This window comes from Macrobrachium rosenbergii, chromosome 40 (genome assembly GCF_040412425.1).
Source record: "Macrobrachium rosenbergii isolate ZJJX-2024 chromosome 40, ASM4041242v1, whole genome shotgun sequence".
NCBI classification, from domain to species: Eukaryota; Metazoa; Arthropoda; class Malacostraca; order Decapoda; family Palaemonidae; genus Macrobrachium; species Macrobrachium rosenbergii.
Genome location: NC_089780.1, coordinates 22,237,666 through 22,245,165, shown reverse-complemented (window position 1 = coordinate 22,245,165; position 7,500 = coordinate 22,237,666).

The window sequence follows — 7,500 nt, the reverse complement described above, 5'->3', positions numbered from 1 at the left end:
CAACATACTTAGTTTCCATTTGCTTATTGCATTTTTTCGCTGAGTTGCTTTGAAACGACTGCTTCACTTCAATAACTGATCAACAACAAAATTCTTCAGGTACTTCTGTGTTCTTTAAAGGGGCTGTCTGAAATATTTTCTGTGCTAGCGGACCGACTGACCTTGTTTGCCAAGCTTCCGCCCTGGTCAGTGAAATTAATGCAAATTGTATTTAGCATAATTTTCGAACGCTCTCGTGCCTTTTTGAGCTTATCACAATGTTAGAGAGAGAGAGAGAGAGAGAGAGAGAGAGAGAGAGAGAGAGATTATATATGTATATACTGTATGTGTATATATATATATATATATATATATATATATATATATATATATATATATATATATATATATATATATAGAGAGAGAGAGAGAGAGAGAGAGAGAGAGAGAGAGAGAGAGAGAGAGAGAGAGAGAGAGACTGGTAAATAGTCAGGGAGAGATAGATAGATAGATATAAACAGATAGATAATAAATAGAAATAAACAGATTGGCCAGTTGAGAAAGTATTACGTTAGCACTGACAATGCTCCCCAAACCCACCGGCATTGTCTACAGTGCTCCAGCCAGTGCCAGTGAAATTAAACGCATATTGTATTGAGCATAACTCTTGAGCACTCTCGTGACTCTCTGAGCTTATCATAATGCCAAAGGTATCTACAGTAAGTTACTATTTATTTGGTGTACGATATGCCAGGAATGGCCAGTAAGGAAAGTTCTCTTAATAATTAACGAAAAGCAACAAAGCTTCTATCCTAAAGAATCAATAAAATTTATGGGCTGTTGCTGATCAGGTATAATGGATCTCTAGCGATAAACTTAAAAAAAGAGATAATTATCATTCAAATTACATATGAGGGAATCTGGCATGATTTTATTGAGAACTCGATCCAAACGCCGACACGAGAAGAAAGTTTGATTTTCTGTGTTTTAAACGTCGTTTGCCGTTATGTATTTCTGAATGAAAACTAATTCAGCTTTCTCCTGAAAGTCCCACTCATTGTAGCCAAAAGAGATTATCCAGAAAGATCCACGATCAAATCTGTGACAGAAAATCCCGTTAGAAATAAATTCAAGCGAACGTTCCAGGTCCGCTCAGATCATACGTCCTTTGAAGACGAAAGCGCCTGGTAAAATAGCTATACTCAAACTCAGTGCCTGGGGGGATTAGTATTACCCTCCGGCAGGAGTCTGAGTTGAGAGAGAGAGAGAGAGAGAGAGAGAGAGAGAGAGAGAGAGAGAGCGAGAGATCAATTTTCAGTCACCTGCTGCATCGATGCCTTTGCTGCCTTTAACAAAAGGGAGAAATCAGCTCATCTGATTGAAAGTCAGGTGCTTTGAAAAGGTGGCACATCGCTGCCGGCTGAGTTGGGGAAAACCCATCAAGAAGAGAGAGCCATATTTGGCGAAGGAAGGAAAAGAATAAGGCAAAACAGATAAGAAACAAGGAATAAAGGCGCCGAAGTTTCTTCGACGCAGTCGAGTTTTCTGTACACCGTATAATGCTGTATGAAACTCTCAGCCACGACCCATGAAACTCTCAGCGCGGGCCTGTGTTATTAGCACCTATAACGGTGCCAGAATCACGTTCATGGCTAACTTTAACCTTGAATAAAATAAAAACTATTGAGACTAGAGGGCTGCAATTTGGTATATTTGATGATTGGAGGGTGGTTGATGAACATACCAATTTGCAGCCCTCTAGCCTCAGTAGTTTTTAAGTTATGATGGCGGAGAGAAAAAGTGCGGACGGACGGACAAAAACCCATCTCAATAGTTATATTTTACAGAAAACTAAAAATTAAGAGCGGGGAAAGGAAACCCGAACGGCTTTTCAAACTTCTTATCTACTTCTGCCTCAGTTTTCTTATTTTTAGCCCACGGTTCATCCACTTTTCTCTGCAAACTTGAACTTACATTTATCATGAATTCTGCTTCGATTAAATACTGATTAGATGTACTGTAGCCTTTTCTCCACTATCTTCTATTCTACTCTGGTCTGTATTAACAAATAATTCAGGAAACATTTCCTCAACATCCTCACTTGCTTCTCCTTTCTAATATACATATACATACAAACACATTTATATGAATATATGTATACACACATATATACATATATATATATATATATATATATATATATATATATATATATATATATATATATATATATATATATATATATATATATATATATATATATATATATATATATATATATATATATATATATATATATATATATATATATATAAATATTAGCAGGGTCAAATCTGGAAACTTAGCACAATTGTTTAAGGAGACTTACCATGCGAATATTTAAGAACGGAAACCAGTTCACGTTATTTAGTTAAACGCCGTTCTTTCTTAAAAAGAAAACCTTCGTATCCTAGTCAGAAATACACCTAACAGCACCAAGACTGCTGGGAGGATGTTATGCGATATTGAAAGAAACGTCACGTTCATTCAGGAGGGTTTCAAGTTTAATTTCCTCCGTTGTAGCAACATCAATGATATCGGTAACGTCATCATCACCAAAGGCCGGGCAGGACCAACAGAACTTCCGTTCATCGACTTTTGTCGTGCCCTGTCAAGTGCCTGGTATCTTTTCATAGGAGAGAGAGAGAGAGAGAGAGAGAGAGAGAGAGAGAGAGAGAGAGTCAAGTGCGCGGTATCTTTGCACAGGAAAGAGAGAGAGAGAGAGTGTCAAGTGCCTGGTATCTTTTCAAAGGAGGAAAAGAGAGAGAGAGAGAGAGAGAGAGAGAGAGAGAGAGAGAGAGAGAGAGAGAGAGAGAGAGAGAAAGTGTCAAGTGCCTGGTATATTTTCAAAGGAGGAAGAGAGAGAGAGAGAGAGAGAGAGAGAGAGAGAGAAAGTATCAAGTGCGCGGTATCTTCTCATGGGAAAGAGAGAGAGAGAGAAAGTGTCAAGTGCCTGGTATATTTTCAAAGGAGGAGAGAGAGAGAGAGAGAGAGAGAGAGAGAGAGAGAGTGTCAAGTGCGCGGCATCTCCTCATAGGAAAGGAGAGAGAGAGAGAGAGAGAGAGAGAGAGTGAGAAGTGTCAAGCGCGGTATCTTTCATAGGAAAGGGGGAGAGAGAGAGAGAGAGAGAGAGAGAGAGAGAGAGAGAGTGTGTCTTGTGCGCGGTATCTTTTCATAGGAGAGAGAGAGAGAGAGAGAGAGAGAGAGAGAGAGAGAGAGAGAGAGAGAGAGAGAGAGAGAGAGTCAAGTGGATGTTATCTTTTCAAAGTGTGAGTATCTTTTCAGAGAAGAGAGAGAGAGAGTGTGTGTCAAGTGTGCGGTATCTTTTCATAGGAGAGAGAGAGAGAGAGTGCGGTATCTTTTCAAGGGAGAGAGAGAGAAAGAGAGAGAGAGAGGTGTTAAGTGTGCGGTATCTTTTCATAAGAGAGAGAGAGAGAGGGAGAGAGAGAGAGAGAGAGAGAGAGAGAGAGAGAGAGAGAGAGAGAGAGAGAGAATAGAATTTTCACTTTCCCTTCACACGAAAATGCCAAAACCTTTGTCTGTCATTCTCATATAAAATATCTACGAATTTCTGTTCATAAATCTGGATAGATATTCTAAGTTCGTGAGTATTTACGTTAGCCAAATACTAAGTGATTATTCTGTTGTATTTGACTCAAGAAAAGATAGAAAAGATATCGCCAATTTAATTTGTGAATACTGATGTTAGCCAAATAGTCACTGATTATTTTGTTGTATCTGAGTCAAAAACAACAAAATCCTCATAAAAATTATAGGAAAGAAAATGTTATTCTAATGATCTTATATGACTGAAAATTTACTTGGTTAGATAATTCAGCTAATATTTCTTTGATAACAGATGCTGGACTGTACAATGCATAGATTAAAGCTCTTGGAAAAATTATTTGAAAAATAGGCTGAAAAAAAGGCAAAACGCAACACGCAATTATTCCGCCGTTCGTCCATCTGACAACTGAAGAATTGAGCCCATCTATGTGGAAATGAACAGGGAAACGAACTTAATATTCTCTATGACTTTGGTGTGTGTGTGTGTGTGTGTGTGCGTGTGTGGGTGTGTAGTTCTATAAGACTCAGACTAGTTCCTCATTGGATGGGTCGATATCGTTCTCGGCTAGCACTCTGCTGGGCCCGCGTTCCAGTCTCCGGCCGGCCAATGAAGAATTAGAGGAATTTATTTCTGGTGATAGAAATTCATTTCTTGGTATATTGTGGTTCGGATTCCACAATAAGCTGAAGGTCCCGTTGCTAGGTAACCAGTTGGTTCTTAGCCACGTAAAATAAGTCTAATCCTTCGGGCCAGCCCTAGGAGAGCTGTTAATCAGCTCCGTGGTCTGGTTAAACTAAGGTATACTTAACTTATAAGACTCAGACTAAAATGGAAAAATAAAAAAAAAAATTTCATTCACCAAAGTAATAAAATAACCCTTTTTCCCCAGAAAAGATATTGAAAGGAACAGTATATTATTCTAATGCATTTTGTTTTAATTGCTGATACGACAAAAATTATCAATTTGTTTTCTGTTAGGTAAAATATTCTTATCGTATAAAGCAGCTCAAATTCTTCAGTCGAGTCCCGAATAAGTATTGAAATGAAATATGGCAATTCTTTCATTAATTTTCGATAACTAATGATAAAAGAACAACAGAAACTCTTCACTTACATCACTGCAACAATGTAAGATTATTAAGAGCTTTTTATCCTAAGTTAAAAAGAATGTTTTCGTTCAAATACTCTGTGAAGGAAAACGTGCATATGGAAGATGTATAATTAAATAATTTAGTTATGTAAAAAAAGGGAGCTTAGAATAATAAGGATTATGAAAATGAATCGCAAATAATTATTATACTCGTCAAACACTCTGTAAAGGAAAATGTGCATATGGAAGATGTATAATTAAATAATTTAGTTACGTAAAGAAAAGGGGCTTAGAATAATAAATATTATGAAAATGAATCGCAAATAATTATTATTATACTCGACAAACACATGTCTATAGAATTACTCTCCCCAAGCTAGCAGACTGCAGCTGTCCCAACCAATGTGATAACCGAAATTTCAGCCAGACCAAACACACGAAAAACCTCGGCAGCTGTAACACGTACGGTGTACTAAAATCCCAACGCCGCTATTTTAGTTTACTTTACTTCCCAGTATACCTGGTATAACAGCCACAACTCGGTATCCGTGTAATTTGGGAAGTTGGCTGAATACAAACTGCCGGTTGGATGAGTGAAATGTGAGAGCGTATATGGACAGCGAATCGGTGGAATTGTGATCGAAAACTTGAAAATTAAAGGTGAGTATCTTTTTTAGAGTTGAGCACATGTAGGTTGTAAGAGTTAAAAGTTAATCGATAACTTTATATATATACATATGTGTATGTATATATATGTATATATATATATACATATATATATATATATATATATATAAACATATATATATATATACATATATATAAGCATATACAGTGTGTATATATATATATATATATATATATATATATGTATATATATATATATATATATATATACATACATATACATTTTTAATAACTTATTCCTAACCTAATTATAGTAATTTACTCTTAGTCTTCTGTTAGACTATTATTATTATTATTATTATTATTATTATTATTATTATTATTATTATTATTATTATTATTATTATCCCTACTTCCTAATCGCTATTATGAGCACGTGCTAGTTTTATTACCGTTTTGAAGATTTACAATATATTTTTTATTCGTAATTTCTATGTCTTCTTGTATACATGAATATAATGTACAGTAGAATGATGGGTGATTAACCATATAAAAAACATCCATTCTACTGTCCTTGAAAAGAAATGGGGAATGTTTTGCCTCCCACAGAATTAAAAGACACCTAAAACATATATATCTGCCATTACCTGACGTTATGTACCCCGTATTCTATTCAACTTTTATTACATATTTAAATTCTACCCCATCGGAAGTACTTCAGTAACATTCACCTTACAGGATGAGACTGAATTGAATTGAATATAGAATTTAGGACAAAGGCCAAGCACTAAAAGTTAAGGACATCTTAGTTTAACAAGACCACTGAGCTGATGAACAGCTCTCCTAGGGCTGGCCCGAAGGATTAGATTTATTTTACGTGGCTAAGAACCAACTGGTTACCTAGCAACAGGACCTACGGCTTATTGTGGAATCCGGACCACATTATAGTGAGAAATGAATTTCTATCACCAGAAATAAATTCCTTTTATTCTTCATTGGACGGTCGGAGATTCGAACTCGCGGCCAGCAGAGTGCTAGCTGAGAACTGGGACCTATGAGGTCATCCGGCGTTGAAACGGAAATTGACAGTAAAAGAGGTTTGAAAGGTGTAACAGGAGGAAAACCTCGCAGTTGCATTATGAATCTATTGTTAGGAGAAGGTGGAAAGTAAGGTGGGAGAGAGAATATGAAAGGAGGTACAGTAAAAGGAACGAAAGGGGTTGCAGCTAGGGGCCGAAGGCACGCTGCAGAGAACCTTAAGTAATGCCTACAGTGCACCGCATGAGGTGCACTGATGGCGCTACCCCCCTACGAGGTACAGGAAGAGACAGACAGAATGACATCCCACGTCCTATCTCATATCCTCAACCTCTTGGATAATAATTCAATCTCCTATTCTCTATTTCATGAGAATATACATTTCCAATGTACCGACTCATTTTTAACATGGAAAGAAGACTGACAGTTATCCAAAAGGTTTCTACTGGAATCAGGTTTTTATATTTAAATCTTCCTGTGATTATACTGGTAGGATTAATGACGCTCGGTACACGTGTACCGAATTTTCTGTGGAGAATTTTTTCAATTTTTTTTTTTGGGGGGAGGGGACGGTGTCGTTAAATGGAATGACGTTGACAGAGAGAGTTTTTGTTTATTTATTTTTATTTTTTGTAAGACTGGATCAGGAAGTCTTTGGTTGTACGTGTAACGTTCTTTCTTTTTTTATTTTTTTTATTTTAATGTCTTAGTGAGTCTGCCTTTGAAATTTGGTGTTTCATTTGTATTAAGAAGACTCGTAATTATTTGAAATATTGAAGCATCTCGAGAGTACTTCATAGTCTTAGTTTTGTGCTTCCATTTTTTTTTTTTTGAAGCCTGAAGTTCTAATTGACTGAAAGAACTGACGGCTTTAAAACTGAACATAAATGAAAAAAATAATACGATTTTCATTAAAGAAAATTTCATGTCATTTATTTACGTCGAGAACTGTATATATTTTTAACTGCATTTTTTTTTATAACATAAATGCTGCTCACTCGTCCGGGCTATTCAAGAAAATATTTTTTCTTATCAAAGGTAAAGAAAAAATGAAAAATGTTTGTCAAGGGGTTGTTATTTCCAGCAGTTATCACATGATAAGAACAAGATTGAATAAAAAAGAAAATCAGACGTTGCAGTTAAGAATCCAAGAATATGC